The 25,495-nt window shown below is 41.1% G+C and overlaps 1 long non-coding RNA gene across 1 annotated transcript; it reads left to right on the forward strand.

Moving 5' to 3' along the window:
* Positions 1-1,191: 1,191 nt before the first annotated feature.
* Positions 1,192-25,046, forward strand: LOC122426586. Its single transcript, XR_006265195.1, has 5 exons — positions 1,192-1,203; positions 9,174-9,177; positions 12,637-12,643; positions 19,037-19,347; positions 25,037-25,046. It is a non-coding gene; the product is annotated as an uncharacterized LOC122426586 (long non-coding RNA).
* Positions 25,047-25,495: the final 449 nt, after the last annotated feature.

Below are 25,495 nucleotides of genomic sequence, written 5' to 3' on the forward strand. Positions count from 1 at the left end.
AGACTTCCAAATGAAATGTTAAGATTTCTTTGCAGTTCTTTTTGACCTTCAAAAATGTTTCTTTATGGACTTCCCTGGTGGCCTAGTGGCTAAGACTCTGAGTCCCAGTGAAGATGGCCTGGGTTCAGTCTCTGGTCAGGGAACTAGATCCAGAATGCTGCAACAGAGATCCAGCACAGCTAAGTAAATAAGTAAAATAACAATTAAAAAAGATTAATTTTTTTTAAAGTTATAGTAGCTATGTTGTGTCGTAAAGCCCATTGGAACATTGGAACAATCGTTTTTACTGACTGGGTTATATCACTAACTTGATATACATTCAAGGTCCTTTCGTTTCAGGTTGCTTTCAAATTCTAGAGATGCTTTTTTTCTCCTTTCCTTTTGATTTAATGTTATTTTTGAATGTGTAAAATATTTATCTGATTCTGAAGTCAAAACCACACAACAGTCTATGTGTAAGAAAATTCCCCTTCCATCGTTGTCCCTCTGCTCTATTCTTTCCCACAAAAGTCATCATTTTCAGGGGGTTTTATGTGTTTGTTTATTCTTTTACTATTTTTTGCAAATATAAACAGTTTGTATACATATTTATAACTCTTCCTGCCCCATTGTTACACAGAAAATAGCATCCTAGATATTCAGTTCTACAAAGTTGTGCTTTTTCACGTAGCAATACATCTGGAGATCATGCCATTGCAGTGACCTTCCACATTTCTTTTTACAGCCAGAGAGTATTCCACTGTGTGAATGGACCACAGCTGATTCAGCCAGTCTCCTAATGATGGGCATTTGGATTGGTTCCAACCTTTTGTATCTCAAATAATGCCACAATGAATAACCTTGTGCGATAAATCATTTTAGCATTTTTTTCCAGCATGTCTTTAGGTTAAAATGCTGGAAGTGGGATTGCTGGATTAAAGGGTGATTGCAAAAGCAATCAGGTATTTTTTAAAAGTATTTTCAAGTTCCCCTCCCAAAGAGTTGTACTGTTTCACATTCTCCCTAATAACCAGTTTTCAGTCATTCATTCAATAAATACATATCGAAGCCCTGAACAAGATAAACATGGCCCCTGCACTGAGGAGCTCAGTCTGGTAAGGAAGAGAAAGTAACAGACGGCGGCACAAATAATCATTCATGATGTATTAAGAAGTATCAGTTCTGGAAGAGTTTACAACAAGAAGTCCTAACCTGATTTGCGGGGTCAGGAAGATTTCCCTGAGGAATGTCTGAGCTGAATCTGATGAACAAGTAAGGATTAGCCAGTAAAAGTTGGTGGAAGACAATATCTGGTTAAGAGGAAATAAAAACAGAAATTATAATAATCAAATTAAGGGAAAGAGAAACCCATTATAGCAAAACCTGGGGGGTACCAGTGATCTTTATTCAGAAGATAATTTATAACTTCAACTTATTTTACTGTTAAAAAAAACTGCTGAATGCAAATAAGCTAAATATGCAACCTAAGGCCTAGAGAAATAACAAAATGAAGAAAAGGTGAAGAAAATGAATAAAAATAAAATAAAAAATGAATGAAGTAGCAAAGAAAGAAATAAAAAGGAGTTGAAAGGAAAAACTAAAGTTGGGTTTTCAAAAACTTTTTTTTAAAGTACAAAATCACTAGCAAGCCTAATTAGCTATAACATACACAAATATATATATGAATATAGAAGCAGCTAAGGGAATTTAAAAATAACAAGATAACATCATGGCAACTAATGTGCAAATTCACAGGAAGATCACAATCTATCAAAACAAATTACCAGAATTGTCTCTAGTAGAAGTAGAAAAACTGAACTGACCAATAATCAAAGATTTTAAAGACTGTTAAAGAACTGCCATTAAAACATGGCATAGGTCTCTCTCTCCCTCTCCTCTCTCTACCTTTATTCTTATGTTCCTTCCATGCCCTCAGGTCACATACTCTCTTTGTGACCAGAAAGAGATCCACTGACATCCTCAGGGGCAACCTCACTGACAGCCTACACCTCATTCCCTTGTGAAACATATGAAAGTATACCATCCATCTTGTTAATTATAATAATAATAGTAATAATAATAGCAACAATAATAAAATCTCCCAGCTGATTGGCCAGCTTCAGTCACAGGGTCCACCAGCCACAATTGGCCTGGGCCAGGCCATGCTTCACCTCTCCATGGCTTAATGGCTGGGGCACCATGTTTGGTAACTCTACCCAGATCACATGGAGTTGGGAGGAGTTATGCAAGGAAGTAAAAGCCAGTGGAGGACTACAGTCCACTGTAGGTGCTCCAGGACTTTCAGACAGTGCAAACAGGAAGGAACAAGTAGCATGTGCAATAAACTGGAAAATGGCATGATGAATGGTGACCTTGTATCAGACAAAGCCATATAATATAGCTAAAATTTAACTGGCTATCATCTCAAATATCATCTATCTAACATTTGACAAACATCTGTGGAACACTTACCTTGCTCCAGGCACTGTTTTAGATATTGGGGAATCAGTAAGGAATAAAAGACACAGAGTATCCAAAAACACGTCTTCATAGAGCTTGTGTTTCGTCTGTAGAGTTACGTGACCATAAGAACATGACAGAATGAACAGTCCCATCCAGTTCAAAGGTCTTTACTGTAAATGGAAAATCATGTTTACATATCTTAAGAAGAAAAAAGAAAGCAAAATTCAGCCTCAACCTGAATGGTCGTGCACTTTTTTTTTTGGCTGCACCAGTGAAATCGAGGAGTCCTAACCACTGAACCACCAAGGAATTCCTGGGAGTACATTCTTTGGGGAGTAAAAAGAATTAGATAATATAAGGAACTTGAATCCCGGGAATAGTCTACATAGACCTTCCCATGTATTAAGTCTCAAAGATGCAGTTCAGTGTTGTTTTTAGGAACAAGGATTGTCAGTTCAAATCCCAGCCCCACCACTCATTGGCTGGGTGACCTGGGACAGATTCCTTCTCTTCTTTGTGCCCCAGGTTCCTCATCTATAAGAAGCAAATTAAAATTGTACTTCTGTAATGGAATTGTTCATTGAAAAAGTATTTCCTGAGTGCCCACCAAATGCCAGGCATCATTCTAGGCATTTAGGAGACATTGGGGAACAAAACAAAGATCTTGGCCTCTAGCTGGGCAAAGAGTAAACACAGTCAGCAAGTAGGTTTTGTGTCTTTTTGGAGCTGATAAATGCTGTGGGAACAAAAAGCAGGGCAGGGTAAGACGCAGAGACGGCTGGGAGGGCAGATTACTTATTGACAACTAAGCGCACTCGCCGCAACGACTGAGCTCAGGCATCCTCGAGTCTGTGCTCTGAAACAAGAGAAGCCACCGCAGTGAGGAGCCTGAGCACGGCAAACAGAGAGTAGCCCTGCTCGCCACAACTAAATAAAGCCCTCACGCGGCAACAAGGACCCAGCCCAGCCAAAAAGAAAAGGATCCCTCTAGTCCTGTTACTGAAATGTGGGGTCTGGCTGATCGCTGTTCAAAAGCCAATAAAGAGGCCAAGTTGGTGGAAAGGAAAGTTTGCCTTATTTTGCATGCCAGCAACCTGGAGCAGGGGTGTTAGATGGAGGGGGCAGAGGTCTGTCCAAAGGCCGACTCCCCACTGATGGACAGTCAGTGGGTAAGAGCTTTTATAGACAGAGGAAGGGGGTCACATGCAGAAACAGTACAGTCAGCTCTGGCCATCATCTTGAAATTGGCCATCGGTGGTCTAATCAGTGTTATGTTGATTGTTTTAGATACAGTTAATCTTCAGTTCCAGGGTTGTATTGTTTCCATTTCTTTGAGGCTAATTCTCAGAATTGTGGCAGCTTCTGTCATGGCTACAGTCTGATCATCATGAAGTTAACTTCTCCAACCTGGTGGGGTTTTCAGGATCTATAAGACAGCTCACAGGATATGGCTCAGAATATTATGTATAGCCCTTGAGAAGGAACTAAAAGTCCTTGACTATGTTTAATGAGTACATTATTATTATTTGGTCTCCTTTGACTGTTTCCTTTGTTTCCACATGTTCTCATTTCTCTGATTAAACTTATTCTTTGGCTAAAGTTTTGCCACAGACAAAAGGCAGCCTGAGGACATGGGGGTAGTGGGGAGGGATCACAGTGTCCTAATCCATTTCAGTGCTATGTTGAGCACAGAATGTCAGTGGGCGAGGTAGAAGCAGGGAGATCAACAAGGAAGCTATTGCAGCAATCCAAGTGATAGGCGATGGTTCAGACGAGGGTGAGGCAGTGGAGGTGGGAAACAATGGCCAAATTCTGCATATATATATTTTTTTTTTCTGGGTGTATTTTGATGACAGAACCAGTGGAATTTCCCAGTTGGAAAGAGAGGAATCCAGGGTTTTCAGTCTGAGAAACTAGAAGGATGCTCATCAACTGAGGTAGGGTGGGGGAGACTTGGGTGGAATAGTCTTTGGGAATGAGGGAAAGATCAGGAATTCAGTTTTGAATGTGTTCAGTTTGAGATGTCTGCTAGACACCCAGTACAAATGTTGAGTAAATATGTGGCTGGATATGTGAGCATGTAGTTGAAAAGAGAGTATTGGGAAAACAATATAGTTTGGGAATCATAGGTATGTAAATAAATGTATTGAAGACCATATAACTGGATGGAAGCATCAGGAGAATGAGAGGACAAAGGGAAGAGAGGAACAACAAGGCCCAAGCCTGGGGCATTCGATGTGAGAGAAAAGAAAAGAGGAGGAACCATAAATGAGACAGAGCTGGGGAGAGTGGTGAGGAAGGAGGACACTCCAGAAGCAAGGAGGTCCTGGAAGTGGTGTCTCCAAGAAGAGAGAGTGATTAATTGTATCAAATGCTGCTGATGGGTCCAAAAAGATGAACAAAAGTGGAGTACTGGGAGAGAAGGATGTCTGGAGCAGGTTTAGAGGAGATGAGAGGAAAGGAGTGGAGATCAAGGGCAACAACGCTTTAGAGGAATTTGGTTGCAAAAGTGAGGTTTTTTAAAATGGGCTAATCTGAGACTTCCTTGGTGGTCCAGGGGTTGAGAATCCCCCTTCCAATGGAGGAAACACAGGTTTGATCCCTGATCAGGGAACCAAGATCCCACATGCACTGCAACCAAGGTCCCACATGGACAACTAGTCCCCCTCACTGTAACTACTAAGCCCTCAAGCCACAACTAAGACCCATTGCAAGCCAAACAAATACTTAGAACAAAAAAATAAAAAAGCAAAATGGGCTGATAGTTAGCAAAGAAAATATGGCTTTTAAAAAAGATTTATTTTTGTCTTACTTTATAAGATGGGAGAAATCACAATATGCCTGTTTCTGATGGAAATAATCCAGTGAATCATTGTGAGACAGGTCACTGACTGAGGCTGACACGGGGAGGAGGTGTTGGGAGGTTGAAACAAAATGCATGAAATAGTCATTTAAAAGCATGTGAAAGTGAAGGGTCCATTGCCATACAGTGTGATTGCCAGGCAGCCTTCAGAGCCCACTTGAAGTCTGTGGTCAAGAATTTGTGAGAATTAAATGAGTTAATACATAATATATGAAAAGCACTTAGAACAGAATTTGGCACATAGAAAATGCAATATATTATCTATTATTGTTTAAAATTAAGTGGCGAAAGGTCTAAGAGAACTAGAACTGTAACATTAATAATGCTGTGATAAGAAGAAATCTACTCATATTTGGTATTTTATGTGTTGGGAATGTTTAAGAGCACTTGGTCTATTAGAATGACAAATTAACTGTGTAACTCTAGCATAAATGTGTAATGGGGTAATTGATTAAGATGTATGATTGTCAGTAGAAATTTTACTAAACTAATGCACAATGCTGGAACATCAAAGTGAGTTTTTGGCTCACCATATTTATTAGTTTAATTTTCTAGATTAATAAAAATTATTTTGCACTTAGGAAGGTTTTGTTTGTTAAGTGAGAAAATTTAAATGCTTAAAAAGAAGTCAAATCTATTTAAATTTATCAATGCAGTTTACGTTGGTGAAGGTGTTTAATTAACTGAGCTCATAAACAGGACCAAACATTATTCAAAGTCTCCTTAAAAATTATTCTTAAAATGTGTTAGGGTTATAAATAGAATAATAAGATTTGTAACCTAAACATAAAGCCTGAGAAAGAACCACAGTCTGTGAATTTGTAATTTTAATAAACTGACTCCATTTTTAAAACCCAAACTAAACTTTCTTAATAGTCTTCTCTACAGACAAAAATCATCCTCAAGGGCACCAGAGAACAGCATCAACAAATCCCAGGGGCAGCTGCTTCTTGTGGGAGAAGCGATCAGAGCCCAAGACAAAATACCTTGCTAGGGAGGGTCCTGTCAAGAGCTGAGTGCTGTGAGTGGGCATAGGGTGGAGAAGGAAGGGAACAGGGGTGGAAGGGATGGAAGGAGAGAGAGGATGCTTGCCCAGCTAGGGTGGAAGTTGAGAGAAGGCTGAGTCTTCAAGGCAACTGGGAGGTGTGAGTGAAGTCGAGAAAGGCCATTTCAGGTATGAGATTTTTTCATTTGAACCCCTTTGACATTACTCAGGACACGTCAGGAAAAATGGAAATTGCTTTTATTTTGGTGGCTGAACAGCCTTTATTCGAATGCAGTCCCAGGTCACAATGGACCCACACGTAGGGCCTGGTTTAGGAGAATCTGAGGTCTCCAGGCAGAAAGATGATTGTTGCAATGATCCCTGCAACTGTTTCCTGGCAAAAGATGCAGAATTTGAAAGGCACACGAGACGTGGGTGCCAGAGCGGGGGTCCTGCTGTGGGCAGAGATGTTTTCTGAGGCTTTTCTTCAGCTCGAAGGAGCCATCTTCAGGACTGTTCTCCCTTGGCCTTCTATCTGGTTCATCCAATAGTCTTCTGGATTTTGTCCTGTTCCAGTTTGGTTTTCAGATGTTGTCTGTTTGGTGTTTACTCTACGTCAGGCGTTGTCCTCAGTTCTATTCACAATCATCTTGTTAAAACTCTCTTAAGAAACTGGGGATGACGGGGTGGGGGGAAGGATGCCCAAGGTCACTGGCTAGTTAGCCTAGCCCTCGAGCCCAGACTTTTCCACCATGCTACAGTGTTTTTCATTGATGAGGTTTGCCTCCCAGAGACCTTGACACCAGGCTTAATGATGGCAAGTCTGAACCTCAGTCTCCTCAGGTATCACAAGGGAATGATGCCGCCTACATATCAGGCAGTTACGTCAATTAATAGGGACAACTGTACCAGGCAAAAGAGAAAGAAGGAAATATTCCTGGTTTTCTTTACAAAACCCCTGTGCTCTAAACTCAAGGACAGTGTAGAAAAGGAAGAGAATAGAACAACTTCACTTACTCATACTGATGCAACACTGCTGAAGAAAATTGTGGCAGAATGAGAAATGTGATATTTCTTGTGCAATTAAGCTATACACTGAGTTTATACTCTTAACAATATTAACAAAGAGGACTAATAGTGTATTAAGAGAGAAATATGCCATGATCAAGAGGTATTTATTATAGGAATGTTAGGATAGTGCAATATTAATGTCTATGAATATAATTTATTCTGAAAAATAGACTAAAATACTGGTTTAAAAGAAAAATATATCATGGCTTTTGGGGGTATTGTTTATAGGAATAAAAAGAGATAGATCAATATCAGAAAATCTATGAATATAATTGATCTTATTAATAAGTAGAAAAAGAAAATGATATATTATTTAAAAATAATGAAAATACATTTGATACATTTTATATCCATAACTAAGTATCTTAAATCTTAGTAAAATAGAAATGATACCTTCAAATGGCTAATTTTTTTAAATGTCTCAAACCAACCTTAAGCACTGTGCTTTATAATGAAACTCTAGATATAAAGAAAAATCAGAAATGATATCATGACTCTTCATTAATGGAGTTCTGAAAATACTCATTAATTTGATTAGGGAAACACATGAAAAAGAGTGTAAATATTAGAAAAGAGGAGGCAAAGTAACCATTATTTAGAGTTAATATGATTATTTATCTGGAAATCCCCATAAAATCCATTAAAAATATTGAGTCCAGCCTAGAGATTATCATACTAAGAGAAGTAACTCAGAAAGAGAAAGACAAATACCATATGATATCACTTACTTGTGGAATGTAAAATACTGTACAAATGAATATATCTATGAAACAAAAAAAGACTCACAGATATAGAGAACATACTTCTAGTTGCCAAGATGCGGCAGGGGGTGGTGGGTAGAACTGGGAGTTTGGGATTAGCAGATTCAAACTGCTACATATAGGAGGGATAAGCAGCAAGGTCCTACTGTATAGCACAGGGACCTATATTCAGTGAAGTGAAGTAAGGTGTTAGTTGCTCAGTCACTTTCAACCCTTTGTGACCCCATGGACTCTTCTGTCCATGGAATTTTCCAGGCAAGAACACTGGAGTGGGTTGCCATTTCCTTCTCCAGGTAGATCTTCCCTACCCAGTGATCGAACCCAGGTCTCCAGCATTGCAGGCAGATTATTTACTGTCTGAGTCGCCAGAGGAACCCAATATCTTGTGATAAATCATAATGGAAAAGAATATGAAAAAGAATGTATGTATATGTATAACTTAATCACTTTGCTGTATAGTAGAAATTTACACAACATTGTAAATCGACTATACTGCAATACAAATTTTTAAAAACTATACTTCAATAAAATAAATTTTAAAAAATTGAGTCCCAGAACATGCCCAATTTACAAAATAAATATATAAGAATCAAATAAAAAGCCATTAGAAATTACAATGGGAAGGAGTTCCATTCATAATATCAGTAAAGACATAAAGTAACTAGAAATAAACTTTCTGGCGGAAAAAGTCTATTGAGGGTCATGGAAGAGAACCTGGAAACTTCTTAAATAGAAACACTCAATATTTAAAATCCAAATATTTTCCTCAAATTAATGAAAAAATTCACACATTCCAACTCAGAATCCCCAAAGACCTTTTCTTCAAATTTAACAAAGCAATTCTAAAGACAATTTGAAGAATAAAACTGTAATAATATTCAGGGAAAGTCTGAAAAATAAGAGAAAGGACTTGCCCATCCATTAAAATATTACCTTTTAGAAGTTAAAACAGTATGGTACTGGAACAGATGTTTTTAAATGTGCCTGGGATTTTGTTTTAATCAGGTATGACAGGGTGATAGATGCAAGCACAACTAACTGCCTTTGAAAGAAGAGTTTATTATTTACAGTTCCCTAGAGGACTGGGCATGCCAGGCCATGCCAGGACAGGTAAAGAAGAAATCCAGGCAGGTCAGGAGGAAGGAGGAAGAGGAAACCACAGGCCAGGGCCTTTATTGTGGTTTTCATGAGGGAAACAACTAAACAGGTTTAAGATTGGTCAGTCTGAAAAATTTCAGCTGCTCTGGGAATGGTCCCCTAGTTGTCTGGTACATGACCCTAGGGTAATTTAGGGCAGGAGGAATGTTGGTCTGGTGAGAGAGGTAGATAGAGAAAGTGATTGTGGATATGGGTTTTGGGTTGGTCGCTTGGCATTTGTGTTGTTTTTGTTGCTCAGTTGCTGAGTCATGTCCAACTCTTCATGACCTCATGGACTGGAGTATGCCAGGTTCCTCTCTCTTTCACTATATCCTGGAATTTGCTCAAATTCATGTCCATTGGGTCAGTGACAATATTTAACCATCTCACCCTCTGCCACCCTCCTCTCCTTTTGCCCTCATTCTCTCACAGCATCAGGGTCTTTTCCAGTGAGTCAGCTCTTCACATCAGGTGGCAAAAGTATTGGAGTTTCAGCTTCAACATCCGTCCTTTCAATGAATATTCAGGGTTGATTTTCTTTAGGATTGACTGGTTTGATCTTGCTGTGCAAGGGACTCTCAAGAGTCTTCTCCAACATCACAGTTCAAAAGCATCAATTCTTTGGCACTGAGCCTGCTTTAGGGTCCAACTCTCACACCCATACATGACTACTGGAAAAACCATAGCCTTGACTAGATGGACCTTTGTCAGCAAAGTGATGTCTCTGCTTTAATACATGCTATCTAGGTTTGTCATGGCTTTCCTTCCAAGGAACAAGTATCTTTTAATTTCATGGCTACAGGCACGGTCCGCTGTTTTTGGAGCCCAAGAAAAGAAAATCTGTCACTGCCTCCACTTTGTCCCCTTCTATTTGCCATGAAGTAATGGGACCAGATGCCATGATCTTAATTTTTTTTAATGTTGTGTTTTAAACCAGCTTTTTCACTCTCCTTTGCATATGTGTGCTTGCAGGCAACTTGTGTTTACCATCTCTAGGAGTTAGCTTCTCTAGCCCTGGGAGAGGCAGTCTCTTCAGGGTTAGTAAGACCCCAAGATGTCAGAGCATCCTGAAATACAGGAAAAAAAGTTTTTAAATGATTAGTAGGACACAGTAGACAAATGACAATGAAACAGAATAGAAAGATGAGACCAAAGTGTGTAAAAGAATTTTATATGAGGGAATTCCTTGGCAGTCCAGTGGTTAGGACTCGGTGCTTCCACTGCAGGGGGCCTGGGTTCCATCCCTGATTGGGGAACTAAGTTCCTGAAGCCATACAGCATGGCCAAAAAAAAAAAAAATTGATGTGATAAAGATAGTTTTCTAAATCATGATGAATTGTTAGATTATTCAATAAGTAGTGCTGGAACAACTTCCCAACCATTTAGGAAAAAATTAAATTCGAACTGTATCTCACAAAATAAACATGAGATGGCTTAAAAAAAAAACTTGACCGAAAAGCTGTCACAGAATTTGAGACCCATTAAAAGATGTTTTTTTAATTTAATGAGAAAAAAATCTAAGTGAAATGATAATGTACTAGAAACATGAACAGGTGAATATTTTTTATCACCTTGGGGCAGGGAGAAATTTGTCAGCAAAAACAAAGAGTGCCTATGAAATATTTGGGACATCCTAGAGAAGAATTTCTTCTTTATCTGGAGTTCATATTAACTGGGGAGTGCATATTTTTATTTGTTGAGTCTAGCAACCTGGGGACAGGAGACTTTTCTAAAAAGAAGAAATAACCAATCAACTGCACTGACAATTAAATAAGTGAAAATAAAAATAATGAGAAGGCATGTTAACCTATCAGGCAGATGAAGAGTAAAAAATGGCCAAATCCAGAACTGGTGGAAGGTGTGGGGAAAGAGGCAAGGCCACTCCAGCCAGTCCTTGACTCTTGCTTCCTCAGCGGTTCCAAACCCATAGAGACCTGGCACTGGACGTCTGCCTCCTCACCCTCATTCCGCAACCCCCTATAGCTCGATTCCACCACTGTCACACCATTAAACTACTCCTGCTCATGTGGAAACTTGAACGGACATGTCTCAGCTTTTGTCTTATTCTTAATTGGACATTGTTCACTCCCTTCTCCTTCTTGATTCATTCTCTTCCCTTGGCTTCCATGGCCCCTCCAACGCCTGGTTTTTCACTTATTTTCCCATCTCTCCTTCCCAGTCATCTTTTTCTCTCCATCTTTTTAGTATTGGGATGTCTCCCATTTCTCTAGGTCTTCCTTCTTCATGGTCTCCAGGAGCAGAGCAACAACTACAACTCACATCTGTCTTCAGAGCTCCAGACCTGCAAACCCAACTGTTTACTAGCCTTTGATATTCCACAGGGCATCTCAAACTCAAACGTCCAAAAGAAAAAGCATCATCTTCATTCCCAATCTTCCCTATTGCAGAAGAGGTCACTTACACCTAACCAGAAGAAATAAAGAAACTCCCACTCCCATCAACTGAAGAAACCAGAAACCTGGATGTCATCCTTAACTGCCTTCTCTTCTGTTCTACCCATATCCAAACCATCATCAAAACCACCATGTAAACTTAAACCACTTAAACTTCTCTCAGATCCATCTATTAATTGTCATTTCCTCTGCCACTGCATCAGCCAAACCAACTTCAGCTCTTCCGTGTCCCTCACCTCTGAAGACCCAACAGAAAAGCAGGCAAAGGGTAAAAGTAGAAAATTTGCAAAAGAAATTCAAACGATCAACAAATGTGAGAAAGCGATTGACCTTATGAGTCATTAAAGATACTTCTGACTTAAAAATTAATAAGGAAAAGGTGAGATACTATTTTTGCCTTTAAAAAAATCAACAAAGATAATGAAGTTCTGGAGAAATGGGAAAAACCCTTCTGGAGAACAATTTTCAGTATCTGTCACAATTCTAAATGAGCAGAAACTGTAACCCAGAAATTCCTCTTCTAGGAATTTATCCTAAGGAAATGATTGGTTGTGATAAGTATGGACCGTAAGGTTCATTACAGCCCTGTCTATAAGAGCCAATACCCACTGAGAACTTACTCTGGGCATTTCCTCATTTAATCTTTACAGCAATCAACCCTATGAGCCTGGGTGTATTGACCACATTATACAGATAAGAAAACTGACATTTCAATGAATAACTTTCCTCCAGATGCTTTTAAGTATCAGGGCTGAAACCACAAGTCTAAAAACCCACACTCGGCTATTTCCTCAACATAAAGGCCTTGCTCTGTGGAGGGAGCAGGTTCAGGAGAAATGCCTTCTGGATACCCCTTGCTTCTGGGCATCTCTGCTTGGGGAGGCATGGTGCAGCACATGCCAGAAGGGACATGGATGGACCTGCAAGAACAGCTCCGGAGTCTGCATAGTGGCCTGGAGGCAGTCATCAGGTTGCGGGGAGGATGCTTAGGGCTCTGGTTTTGATACTGCACTCGCATGGAAAATACACTTTACTTAACTGGTTTGGGGGACATTATGGATATTATAGAGAAGTGTTTCAGTTAGGAATTGGTCAAGCAGCAGGTAAGCCAGTTACAATCGCTTAAGCGAGTCAAGGGATTTTATTTTGTCTCCAGTGCCCTCATGGTGGCCTGTTTTATCTCCTGCTCTGCCATTTTGCTGCTCTGGCATCACAGCTATAGTAAGGAAGAATGAAGAATAGGTATGGAAATGCAACTACAAGTCCTTCACGGGAGGGATAAAGTCATCAAGCCATGCTTTGGCACTGCCACTATGGAGACTTGACTAAAAAAAAAAAAAGGTCTAAGAGCTTTCAAAGTCAGCTGGTAAGAGGAGAAGCTGAGGGAGGTTTTGGAGAAATCCTATATCTTCAAAGAGCCCCTTCATTCCGTATCTACTGGATAAGCAGTCCTTAGTTTTACCCTTGGTTCCCTGAGAGTATGTGATATAGCCTTGGCAAGGGCATTGGCCTTCTCCAGATGGGCAGTGGGAGTGGGCAGGGTTCTCCAAGAGCTTTCCACCTGGCCTCAGGAGGAGGGGAGCTGGTACCACCTGGAGACAGTAATTTACTAATTAGTTGGGGAAACCTGGACTGATAAACTGGCTCTAGGGGAAAAAATTTAATTTAAAAAAGCACCCTAGGGACTTGCCTGGTGGTCCAGTAGTTAAGAATCTGCCTTGCAAGGCAGGGGACATGGGTTTGATTCCTGGTCAGGGAACTAAGACCCCACATGCCAGGGAGCAACTAAGACCCCGAGCCACAACTACTGAGCCTGCGCATCACAACTAGAGAGTCTGTGCACTGCAACGAAGATCCTGCGTGCTATAACTAAGACCCAAATAAATAAATATTTTAATTATTAAAAAAAAATTTTTGATTTATAGCATTCTCTGATTTCCAGGGTATAAATATTTCCCCTGTAACTCAATTTCAAGCTACCACAGTGTAACAACCAGCTCGCAGAATTCTTGAATATTTAACTATCAGCTCTTGGGAGGTTCTACATGCCAACTCTAGTAGATCACTCCAGTAGCTCTTCTGTTGGGACCCCCAGAGATAACTGCAGGGCCCTTTGAGGAAAGACAGGATTTGCCATCACATGAATGGAATGTAAAGTCATTATAAGTTGAATATGAAAAAGCAATCAGGCAATTAAACCCAACTTTGTAGTAACAAACTGATGAGATTAGATACATGGGCTACATTTGTATTAAAATATTTTAATATGCATTCTCATTACAAAATAGACAACTGTGAAGATCCATTTATTCAGCAGGTATTTATTGACAATTTCCTCTCTGCCAGGGATGGTTTGAGACACTAGGGATGAATACAGTGAATAAAATAAAGTTACTGTGCCCCTGAAGTTTACACTCTAGCCCTTTTGAAGTAAGGTCAGATAGTCATCATTGTTATGACAAAAATCTAAGCAGAGAAGAGGATAGCGAGTGAGAGGACTTTATTTTAGAAAGGGAGTTCAAGGGAAGCCCTCACTGAAGATGAGTTAACATTTGGGCAGAGGTGGGAATGAAGTGAGGGAGGGAGCAAGCTCAGTCTAGGGGAGGACTCCAGGCAGAAGGAGGAGCATGTGGGAGGATGCTGAGATGAAAGCAAACCGGGCATAATTGAGGAATGACAGGAGTCCGCTGTGGCTAGAGCTCAGTGAACGAGGTACAGGGTGAGGGGGGTGTGGAAATGAAGTGAGAGAGGCAGGGAAGCCTGCATCATGGACATCATGCACGGATACTATGCATTTTATGCTAAATGTGACAGGAAGACATTGGAGGGTTCTGAGCAGGAAAATAGCAATATCTCCTTTGCATTATAAAAGGATGTTGTGTCGACATCATGTGGGTAGTAAGACAGGAAGCAGAGACACCAATTGGGTGAGAGATTATGGTAGTTTAAGCAAACATAGTAGAAGTGGAAGCAGGAAAAGTGGTTAGATTGTAATAGAGTTTACAAGACTTAACAAAAAACAGGATATGAGATGAAGTAAAAAGAAGATGAATCTTAGATAACCTCAATATTTTTGTGCTCCCTGCCCAAATTATTGGGATTGCCAGGGAAGAGCAGGTTCAGAATGAAAAGAACCAAGAGTTCAGTGGAATGATATGTCTTCATTTTATCTTCATTCTTGAAGGATAATTTCGCTAAGTGTAAAATTTTGAATTGACATTTGTTCTCTTCCAACATGTTAGACACTGGGGAGAAAAGCAACCATAAAGGTGACATTTTCAGACAAACAAAACTGAAACAATTTGTCACTAGTAAATCAAATATACTGAAGACATTCTAAATATATTACAGGCAGACAAAAAATGATCCCGTGTGTGTGTGTGTTTGTGTGTGTTAGTCACTCAGTCATGCCTGACTCTTTGCAACCCCATAGACTGTAGCCCACAAGGCTCCTCTGTCCATGGAATTTCCAGGCAAGTATACTGAAATGGGTTGCCACTCCCTACTCCAAGGGATCTTCCTGACCCACGGACCGAACCCTGGTCTCCTGCATTTCAGGGAGATTCTTTACAGTCTAAGCTACCAAGGAAGCCAAATGAAGCCAAACGAATGCTGGCTGTAACTAGTGATAAGCTTATCTTAAGGTTTAAAAATACATATTTCATTTGAAAGGCAAAGATTGCCAGAGTGGATAATAAAAATTCGACTATATATTGCCTATGGGCTTCCCAGGTGGCATTAGTGGTAAAGAACCTGCCTGCCAATGCAGGAGTTGTAAGAGACACAGTTGACAGTACATAGGCTTCAACAGTACATGAACCATGAACTTCCAGATGTACAAGCTGGGTTTAGAAAAGGCAGAGGAACCAGAGATCAAATTGCTGACATCCATTGGATCATCGAAAAAGCAAGAGAGTTCCAGAAAAACATCTACTTCTGCTTTACTGACTACGCTAAAGCCTTTGACTGTGTGGATCACAACAAACTGTGGAAAATTCTTCAAGAGATGGGAATAGCAGACCACCTGACCTGCCTCCTGAGAAATCTGTATGCAGGTCAAGAAAAAACAGTTAGAACTGGACATGAAACAACAGACTGGTTCCAAATCAGGAAAGGAGTATATTTCCTTTCAATATACAATATTCAGTATACAAGGCTGTATATTGTCACCTTGCTTATTTAACTTCTATAACATCATGCAAAATGCTGGGCTGGATGAAGCACAAGATGGAATCAACATTTCCAGAAGAAACATCAATAACCTCAGATATGCAGATAACACCATCCTTAAGGCAGGAAGGGAAGAACTAAAGAGCCTCTTAATGAAAGTGAAAAAGGAGAGTGAAAAAGTTGGCTTAATACTCAACATTCAGAAAACTAAGATCATGGCATCCAGTCCCATCACTTCATGGCAAATAGATAGGGAAACAATGGAAACAGTGAGAGACTTTATTTTGGGGGGGGGCTCCAAAATCACTGCAGATGGTGACTGCATCCATGAAATTAAAAGATACTTACTCCTTGGAAGAAAAGCTATGACCAATCTAGATAGCATATTAAAAAGCAGAGACATTACTTTACCAACAAAGGTCCATCTAGTCAAAGCTATGGTTTTTCCTGTGGTCATGTATAGATGTGAGAGTTGGACTATAAAGAAAGCTGAGTGCCGAAGAATTGATGCTTTTGAACTGCAGTGTTGGAGAAGATTCTTGAGAGTCCCTTGGACTGTAAGGAGATCAAACCAGTCCACCCTAAAGGAAATCAGTCCTGAATATTCATTGGAAGGACTGATGCTAAAGCTGAAACTCCAATACTTTGGCCATCTGATGTGAAGAACTGACTCACTGGAAAAGACCCTGAGACTAGGAAAGATTGAAGGCGGGAGAAGGGGACAACAGAGGATGAGATGTTTGGATGGCATCACCGACTCAATGGACATGAGTTTGAATAAGCTCCAGGAGTTGCTGATGGACAGGGAAGCCTGGCGTACAGCAGTCCATGGGGTCGCAAAGAGTTGGACATGACTGAGCAACTGAACTGAACTGAAACAAAAGAAAGCTGACATGGCTACATTAGTTACAGAATATCATAATAAAATTACTTTGAAGTCAAAAACATTTCATAATAGGGAGATGTGGTCATTTCATAATGATAAAAATCCAATTTACCAGGAAGATGTAACAATTCTAAATTTGTATTAACCTAACAACATGCTTTTTAACTTGTAATTTTAACTTGCCTTTTAACACGCGCGTTTTAACTTCCCCTTGTACAAACAAGGGGAAGCAGGCTCTGTATCTAGAGGAGCAGTTACCCAAGTAGCTAGCTGACAAAAAATCAACCCTCAGTGGCTGCTACTTGTACACAGGGAGCCCAAAGGCCTGGACCCACAGGAACACCTGCTTTGTTTGGCAAGGAAGCACAAGACTCTGGGTTGGGTTGGCCAATCTCTAAGCCTCAGCTAGAGAGAAACTTGGAGAGCACCCAGTGTGTCTCTTGGGGTTGAGCAGACAATAGACAAACTTGCAGATCAAGAGCACATGACCTCAGGCAGTTCTGGGTCTGCTCCCTGACAGCGATGACCTAGATCTAAGAAGACCTCCTGGACAGCCCCCAGAGAAGACATGGTATGCTTGTTGGCGAGTATGTAAACTTTTGTAAGGGAAAATGGGTGTGCAAATTTTTGGCTTCATTTAGGTTTCAAAAGAGTTAGATGGGGGACTTTGCAGGCTCCTTACCCACAAATACCTCCCATTCTGTGGCCACAAGAGAGGGAATTTAAGGAGCCCTATTTCAGGAGTTGGGACACAGCACAATTTAGAGGAAAGAGGATGGACTGCAATATACCAGGTAGAGCTCCATTCAGTGTTGAAAGTCACTTGCTGGATGATATAGACAAGTGACTTAACCTTTGTGAATTGCAGTCTCCTCACCTATAAAACAGAGATTATAAATGTATTACTTTCTAGGATTCCTGTGAAGATTAAATAATAACTTGTAAAGAGTTTAGCATAGAATCTGGTATAGGAAATAATAAGTTATACCATTATTATTACATTTGCCACAGGCTTGCTTATATTAACAAAAACAACTGGACAACCTAATGTGGATCAACGGGGAATTGGTTAAATAAAGATGTTACATCCATGGTTTCCCTGGTGGCTCAGTGGTAAAGAATCCACCTGCCAACGCAGGAGACAGCAGTTCTATCCCTGGTCCAGAAAGACACCACATGCCACAGAGCATCTAAGCCTATGCACAGCGAGCCACAGCTACTGAGTCCACGTGCTACAACTACTGAAGCCCAAGTGCCTTAGAGCCCGTGATCTGCAACAAGAAAAGCCACCCCAAAGAGAAGCCTGCAAAGTGAAACTAGAGTGTAGCCTCCACTTACTGCAACTAGAGAAAGCCCCTGTGAAGCAATGAAGACCCACTGCAGCCAAAATAAATGATTTTTTAAAATAAAATTAAATTTAAAAATAAAATTCAATGCAAAAAGTTAATAGTAAAAATAAAATTATAATGCATATCTACACTTGTTAATGTGGAAAACTGTTCATGTGTTTATTATTTTGTATTTTAAAAAGCAGGTTTTTATGTCAGTATATATAATACGACCTGATTTTATGTTTAAATGTAAGTTTGTCTAAATGCATATAGATGCATGTGTAATTATATGTGTAAGTGCTTAGAAAACTGTTTGGAATGAGATACACCAAACCGTTAACAGTGGTTATCCTTGCAGGGTGAGTTCATGAGTAAATTTCTTTTCTTTCTGCTTATCTGCATTTTAATTTTTTTAATGATGACCATGTGTGATGTGTGTAATAAAAATAATAATAAAGGAAAAGATAAAATTTTGTGGCCCAGAGCAAGAGAAGACTCCAAATGAGGTCTGCCCAACATAAAGCAGACTAAAAAAAAAGAATGAGGGCTTTTGTTTTTTTTTTTTAAGGAAAAGGAAGCTTTATCCAGCTTTGCAGAATTGTGATAAAATAGTTATATGGGAAATCTAAAATACAACACAATACATATAGCTGATTCACACTGTTATACAGCAGAAACTAATACAATATTGTAAAGCAATTATACTCCAATTTAAAAATAAATGAAAATAAAATATTAAACAAATGAACCTATCTATGAAATATAAACAGAATTACGGACATAGAGAACAGACTGGTGGTTGTCAAGCAGGAGGGAGTTGGGGGAAGGATGGAGTAAGAGGCTGAAGTTAGCAGATGCAAACTATCACATATAGAATGGATAAAACCACAAGGTCCAACTCTATAGCACCTGGGACTATATTCAATATCCTGTGATAAACCATAATGGAAAAGAATATTTAAAAGAGAATGTATAGTGGGGCTACGAACTGAGTGCGCTTAGTCACTCTATCCAATGTCCCTTGGGAAGGTCTGAGACTAGGGCCATAGAGCGGCCCTAACAGGGCCCTCCCTGAGCTTCGGGGAGGTGAGTTCCCAGAGAACGGGCTCCGTGCAAGGGTAGACTGGGCAGGAGATGCCATGGACCCCACCCTTGCGGAGGGGCCTGGCGGATGCCTCCTTAGCCAGAGCTTGGAACAGACTGACGGCCAGCGAAGTGAGTTCAATGGCTGAGGTGAGGTACCCTGCGTGGGGGCCTCATAACCCAATTCAGACTACTCTCCCGCCCGTCCTTTAAAAAAAATTAAAAAATAAATAAATAAATAAAAGAGAATGTATATATTTGTATAACTGAATCATTTTGCAGTACAGCAGAAGTTAACACAACATTGTAAGTCAACTATAGGTGGTATTCGGTCTCCATTGCGTCTGACTCTGCAACCCTATGGACTGTAGCCTGTCAGGTTCCTCTGTCCATAGGATTTTCCAGGCAAGAACATTATACTTCAATTAAAAAGTACTGATTAAAATTAAAAAAACAAAACAAAAAATATTGATTAAACAAGAGTTCAGGTGGAAAAGATGATATACAGGATGGTAGAAGGTAACTGCAAATCATATGTCTGATAAGGGTATATATCATATCATATTCAGGTATATAAGGAACTCTACAACTCAATAATACAATGACAAATGATTCAATTTTTAAAAAGTAAATAAAATTGTGATAAAATACACGTAATATAAAATTTATCATTTTAACCATTTTAAGTGTATAGTTCAGTGGTATTAGGGCTTCCCTCGTGGCTCAGCTGGTAAAGAATCCTCCTGCAATGCAGGAGATCTGTGTTTGATCCCTGGGTTGGGAAGATCCCCTGGAGAAGGGAAAGGCTACCCACTCCAGTATTCTGGCCTGGAGAATTCCATGGACTGTATATACCATGGGGTCGCAAAGAGTCGGACACGACTGAGCAACTTTCACTCACTCATTCACCCAGTGGTATTGAGTACATTCACATTGTTGAGTAACCACCACCACCTTCCATGTCCAGAACTTTTTCATCTTCACAAACTCATACTCTACACCCATTGAATTTCCCCAACCCTCTCCTTCCAACCCTGGGTAACCTCCACTTTACTTTCTGTCTTATAAATTGACTACTCTAGTAGTCACATAAGGAGACTCCTACATTATTTGGTCTTTTGTGTCTGGTTTATCTCATTTAGCATAATGTCTTCAAGGTTCATACACACTGCAGCCTGTGTCCGAATTTCCTTCTTTTTTAGGCTGAATAATATGCCATTGTATGTCTACATCACATTTTGTTTACTTATTCATCCATTTATGGGTATTTGGCTTGTCCTATCTTTTAGCTATTGTGAATAGTGCTATTGTGAAACCAGTGTTCTATCTGGCTTTTTAAGGGAAGGCCACCAGATACCAGTCTGTGTCTGGTCTTTCTCCAGTTGCTGATTATGTTGAGATTCACCTAGCATTTAATAAGCAGTTACTGAGTTCCAGGATCTAGGCCAGGTGCTTTCAACCCATTGCTTGTAAAAGCCTCAAAAAACCCTGTAAATGAAGTAAGCACAATTTTCCCCATTTTACAGATGGGGATGGTCAAGTTCAAAGAGATCAAGTAACATGCCCAAGGCCAGTGTAACAGATATGCAGGATGGACTCAATTATGCTGTAGTAACAAATGACCTCAAGATGTTAGGGACAGTTTCTTTTTTCTCTGACAAATAAGGACTTCTCACTCATGTCAAATGTCACCTTAGGTCAGCTTGTGCCTACTCCGTGTTATTGTCAGTCCAGGCTGAAGGGGCAGACCCTCTCGGGGACGTTGCTGGACTCTTGGTAGAAAGAAAGAAAAAGACAGCAGACCACAAGCTGGCTGAAAACATCTGTTTACAAGTGACATGGCCATTGGCACCAACTTTATTGACCAAATCACATCTTGTGGCCACTCCTGAATTCAACAGAACAGAGACGTGGCATAACCCTCCTCCAGGATGGACAGTGAATAGTTTAAGCAGAAATGTAACAGCGCTGTAGCTGTGAATGTTCCTGGGGCTCAGAGAGAAGACAGTGAATCTGTAGGGACACTGGCAGGTGTTCAGGCTGGCTCCACTCTGCAAAAGTAGAAGCTGAAGTCTGTGAGTGCCCCAGAAGTGTTCTATCTCCAGAGGACTGACCCACAGTAACCAAAAGCAAGGGAAACTGTAGAGAAACAGGAGGTCAAGATGTTTGTTTACTGTGAGATTAGAAAGACCGCAGGGAGCAGACATGTGGGTCCCTTGGGAACACCGTGTCTCTTCCAGAGTGAGGGCTCCTGAGGATCCTTCTGTGACACAGCGGTCACTGATGACCCTTCAGTCAGCACAGCAGAGTAATGGATAAGGCTGGAGGCTCCTGTGTGCTAAAACACAAGGCAGGCCAGGATCCCTGAATTCCCTGAAATACTGCCATCTTTTTCCTTTCATGTAGAAGAAGCAAGCCAGTGTGGGTCTAGCACTATGCTGGCAAAAATCCCCCAGGGACCTCCTTGGAGCCCTACAAGTGGAGATTATTCAGCCTATTTAACAGGGGGAAATGGGAGAGCAATGGTCAGTGATGTATAGATAGATAGGCAGATACATATTATATATATACATACACATCATATATTATTATACATAAATATATATAATGACCTTGCCTGCCTACATTTTATATATATGATGTAATGTGCATGCGTGTGTGCTAAGCCACTTCAGTGGTGTCTGACTGTGAGACCCTATGGACCATAGCCCACCAGGCTCCTCTGTCCATGGGATTCTCCAGGCAAGAATACTGAAGTGGGTTGCCATTCCCTCCTCCAGGAGATCTTCCCAACCCAGGGATCGAACCCGCATCTCTTATGTCTTCTGCGTTGGCAGGCAGGTTCTTTACCACTAGCACCACCTGAGAAGTTCATATGATGTTATTTATAACATATAATATGTACATATATATACGTGTGTGTGTGTATATATACATATGTGTATATAAAATGGGCAGACAAGATGAGGGAAAGGTCAAGGATTTTTTCCTGGTGATGCAATTACGGATATTTAGATTTTTTAAAATTATTTTCTGAACTGTATTGAGCATACATCCGTCTGTAATTAGGAAACACTTATTAAAAATTAAAACAATTCTAGGGACTTCACTGATAGTCCAGTGGTTGAGCATCTGCCTGCCGGTTCATGGGACACAGGTTCCTCCCTGGTCCGGGAGGGTTTCCTGTGCCGTGGGGCAAGTAGACCTATGAACAGCAACTACTGAAGCCCACACACTCTGGAGCCCACACTCCCCACCAAGAGAAGCCCCCATGATAAGAAGCCCACGCACTGCCACTTGAGAGTAGCCCCCACTCACCCCAACTAGAGAAAGCCCCTGCAGCAATGAAGACCCAGCACAGCCATAAATAAATACATAAATAAATTTTTAAAAATTAAAACAATTCTAAAAAAATTACTGGGCTGAGGAACTGCAACATTTATGGGATTTCACCTTTCCTAGATTCTGTCCAAATCCCAATGGAGGAGTCCTTTTTTGGGTGCCCACTGTCCGTCCCAAGGGCAGGTGCCCCGTCTACAGCGGAGGACAAGATGCAGACATGCCCTCACAAAGCTCTCAAGGGGGAAAAAGACAACGAATGCGTGGTTTCCACCAAGTGTGATGGAGGCCCAAGAAGTGCAGGTGATGAAGAGTTTTTCTCCAAATGCCCAGTGACTGAGTGGTTGGTCCTCCAAACAGTGTTTAAGACCAAGGGTTTGAAACCTGAATTCAAAACCCTGGTTTCATTCCTTTAGCTGTGTGAGCCCCACACCACCCCCACCCCAGGTAATATCTAAATCTCTCGGCCTGGTTTTGCTCTCTGTAAAAAGGTTCATTGAAAGATTAACTGAGACTGTTGTTGCTACTCAGTCACTCGGTCGTGTCCAACTCCCTGCGACCCCGTGAACTACAGCACTCCAGGCTTCCCTGTCCTTCACTATCTCTCAGAGTTTGCTCAGACTCATGTCCATTGAGTCAATGATGCCATCCAACCATCTCATCCTCTGTTGCCCCCTTCTTCTCCTGCCCTCAATCTTTCCCAGCATCAGGGTCTTCTCCAATGAGTCAGCTCTTCGAATTAAGTGGCCAAAGTATAAGAGCTTCAGCTTCAGCATCAGTCCTTCCAATGAATCTTCAGGGTTGATTTCCTTTAGGATTGACTGGTTGGATCTCCTTGCTGTCCAAGGGACTCTCAAGAGTCTCCTCCTTAAGGAAAATAATGCATGTAAAATCCTGAGGTCAGTTCCTGGCCTACAGGGAATCACTGATATTTAAGGCATTTGACCCAGCACTCCCAAATCCAAGTTGGTTACCTTTCTCAAACAGTGAGAAAAGTGCTCTTCTCAGTGCCTCTAACAAGGAACAAGGCCTACTTCCTCAGTCACAGACGTGCTCCCTGCAGTGCCGTAGGAACTTTGCATGTGTGCTCAAATTGCTGTCTGACTCTCTGTGACCCCATGGACTCTAGCCCGGCAGCCTCCTCTGTCCATGGAATTTTTCAGGCAAGAATGCTGGAGTGGGTTTTCATTTCCTCCTCCAGGGGAGCTTCCCGACCCAGGGATTGAACCCGTGTCTCCAGCATCTCTTGCATTGGCAAGCAGATTCTTTACCACTGAGCCACCAGGGAAGCCCAGTAGGAACTGAATGGCTCTACAAAAATAACAACTGGCAGAATTTGTTGTCTCTAAGGAGAGAGAACTGGGAGGCAGGGGTGGGGAGACTGCTGAGCCTTCCAAACTGTTTGAAAAAATTATTTTCTCCTTCATGAATTCTTCTCAGGTTTAAAAACATAGGAATGAAATGATTTTAATAATTTGAATTAATGAATTCCTCAGTGACTTCTCCTGCTTTTCCCTCTGCAGAGCCGGGCTTTCCTCAAAGCCGAGTCTGAGGACCACCTTTATGAAAATCTATGCTCTCCTCCTCTGCCAGCTCCAATGAATCAGAACTTCTGGGGCTGTGAAGGAGGGGGGCGCCTGCTTGGCCTCACTTTTAATTAGCTCCCCTGGTAGTTCTCCAAGACACCAAAGTAGAAGAATCACTGCTTTATGAACCCTTCGGCGTATCAAGTGCTCAGAAATGTTACCTTCCCCTTAGTCTGCCTTCCCTGAGATGACATCACAGCCCAGCAGGCTTAGAGAATCCACCTATAACTCTGACATGATTTACTGTGCAAACTAGAATTATTCACCCTGTCAACTGTTGTCTTACCAATACTGGTGGTCAAATGCTACCTCAGCAGGTTAAATCCAGCACAGTAGAATTCTATGTAAATGTTAAAAAAAAAAAGAATGAGCAGACTCTCTTCACTGTACTATGTACAAGTTCTAAGATAAGTAAAGTGAAAAAAAATAAAAATGTACGACAACGTGCTTGGCCTGTTAACACTTGTGTAAAACTGCTACACACACACAAGATATACACATATGTATTTGTGTATGCAAATTTTAGTACATGCAAATCTCTGGAAGGATAAACAAGAACTGGGGAGGGAGGAGTTGTGGTTTGCCTCCGGGAAGAGGAAGTGGGGATGTGGGTAAGAGACAGACTTTTCACAATGCTGTATACCCACCCAAGCTCTTGAATTTTTGAGCCATCTGAATGCATTCCTTTTTCAGAAATAAACAAATGTGAAAGCATGCTGCCACTGTCTTGAAGCTGTTCTGAATGCATGAGCCTCGTTCTCAGCTCATCCCTATGACTCCCTGTTCCTCAAACCGTCTTTTCATCTAAGGCTCTCCTTCCACAGAGTCAATCACTGACCTTGTCCATCCACAGGCACATTTTGATCAGACTGTTAAGCCAGACAACTCCACTGGCACTTAACATTCCAGTCCAGAGGCAGCGAAAGCACGCTTGCAAAAGATTTCATGATTTTAGACTCTGGCAAGAGGGAAGAGGTCAGTGTGCTTATGTAAGCCGACATAGCTTCTCCATTGAGACGTGCTCAGGAAGACAAGGGGCTCACACAGGACCAGAGGCAGCTCGGAGACACTCGAGAGGGAAGAACTGAGTCCCTCTCCGGCTGCGGGGCCTTGACCAACCCTAAATTGATCCCGTTCAGCCAAAAAGGAAAGTAGATTATTAAGAATAACATACAGTGGGGCTTCCCTGGTGGCTCAGTGGTAAAGAAACCACCTGCCAATGTAGAAGACACAGGTTCGATCCCTGGTCTGGGGAGATCCCACGTGCCGCAGAGCAGCTAAGCCCATGTGCCACAACTACTGAGCCTGCACTCCACAGCCCAGGCTCCGTGACAACAGAAGCCTGTGCACTGCCACTAGGGAGCAGAGAAAACCCAGGCAGCAATGAAGATCCCAGCAGAGCCGAAAATCAAATAAATAAATAAATA

The sequence above is a fragment of the Cervus canadensis genome, chromosome 24 (genome assembly GCF_019320065.1).
Source record: "Cervus canadensis isolate Bull #8, Minnesota chromosome 24, ASM1932006v1, whole genome shotgun sequence".
In the NCBI taxonomy this organism is placed as follows: Eukaryota; Metazoa; Chordata; class Mammalia; order Artiodactyla; family Cervidae; genus Cervus; species Cervus canadensis.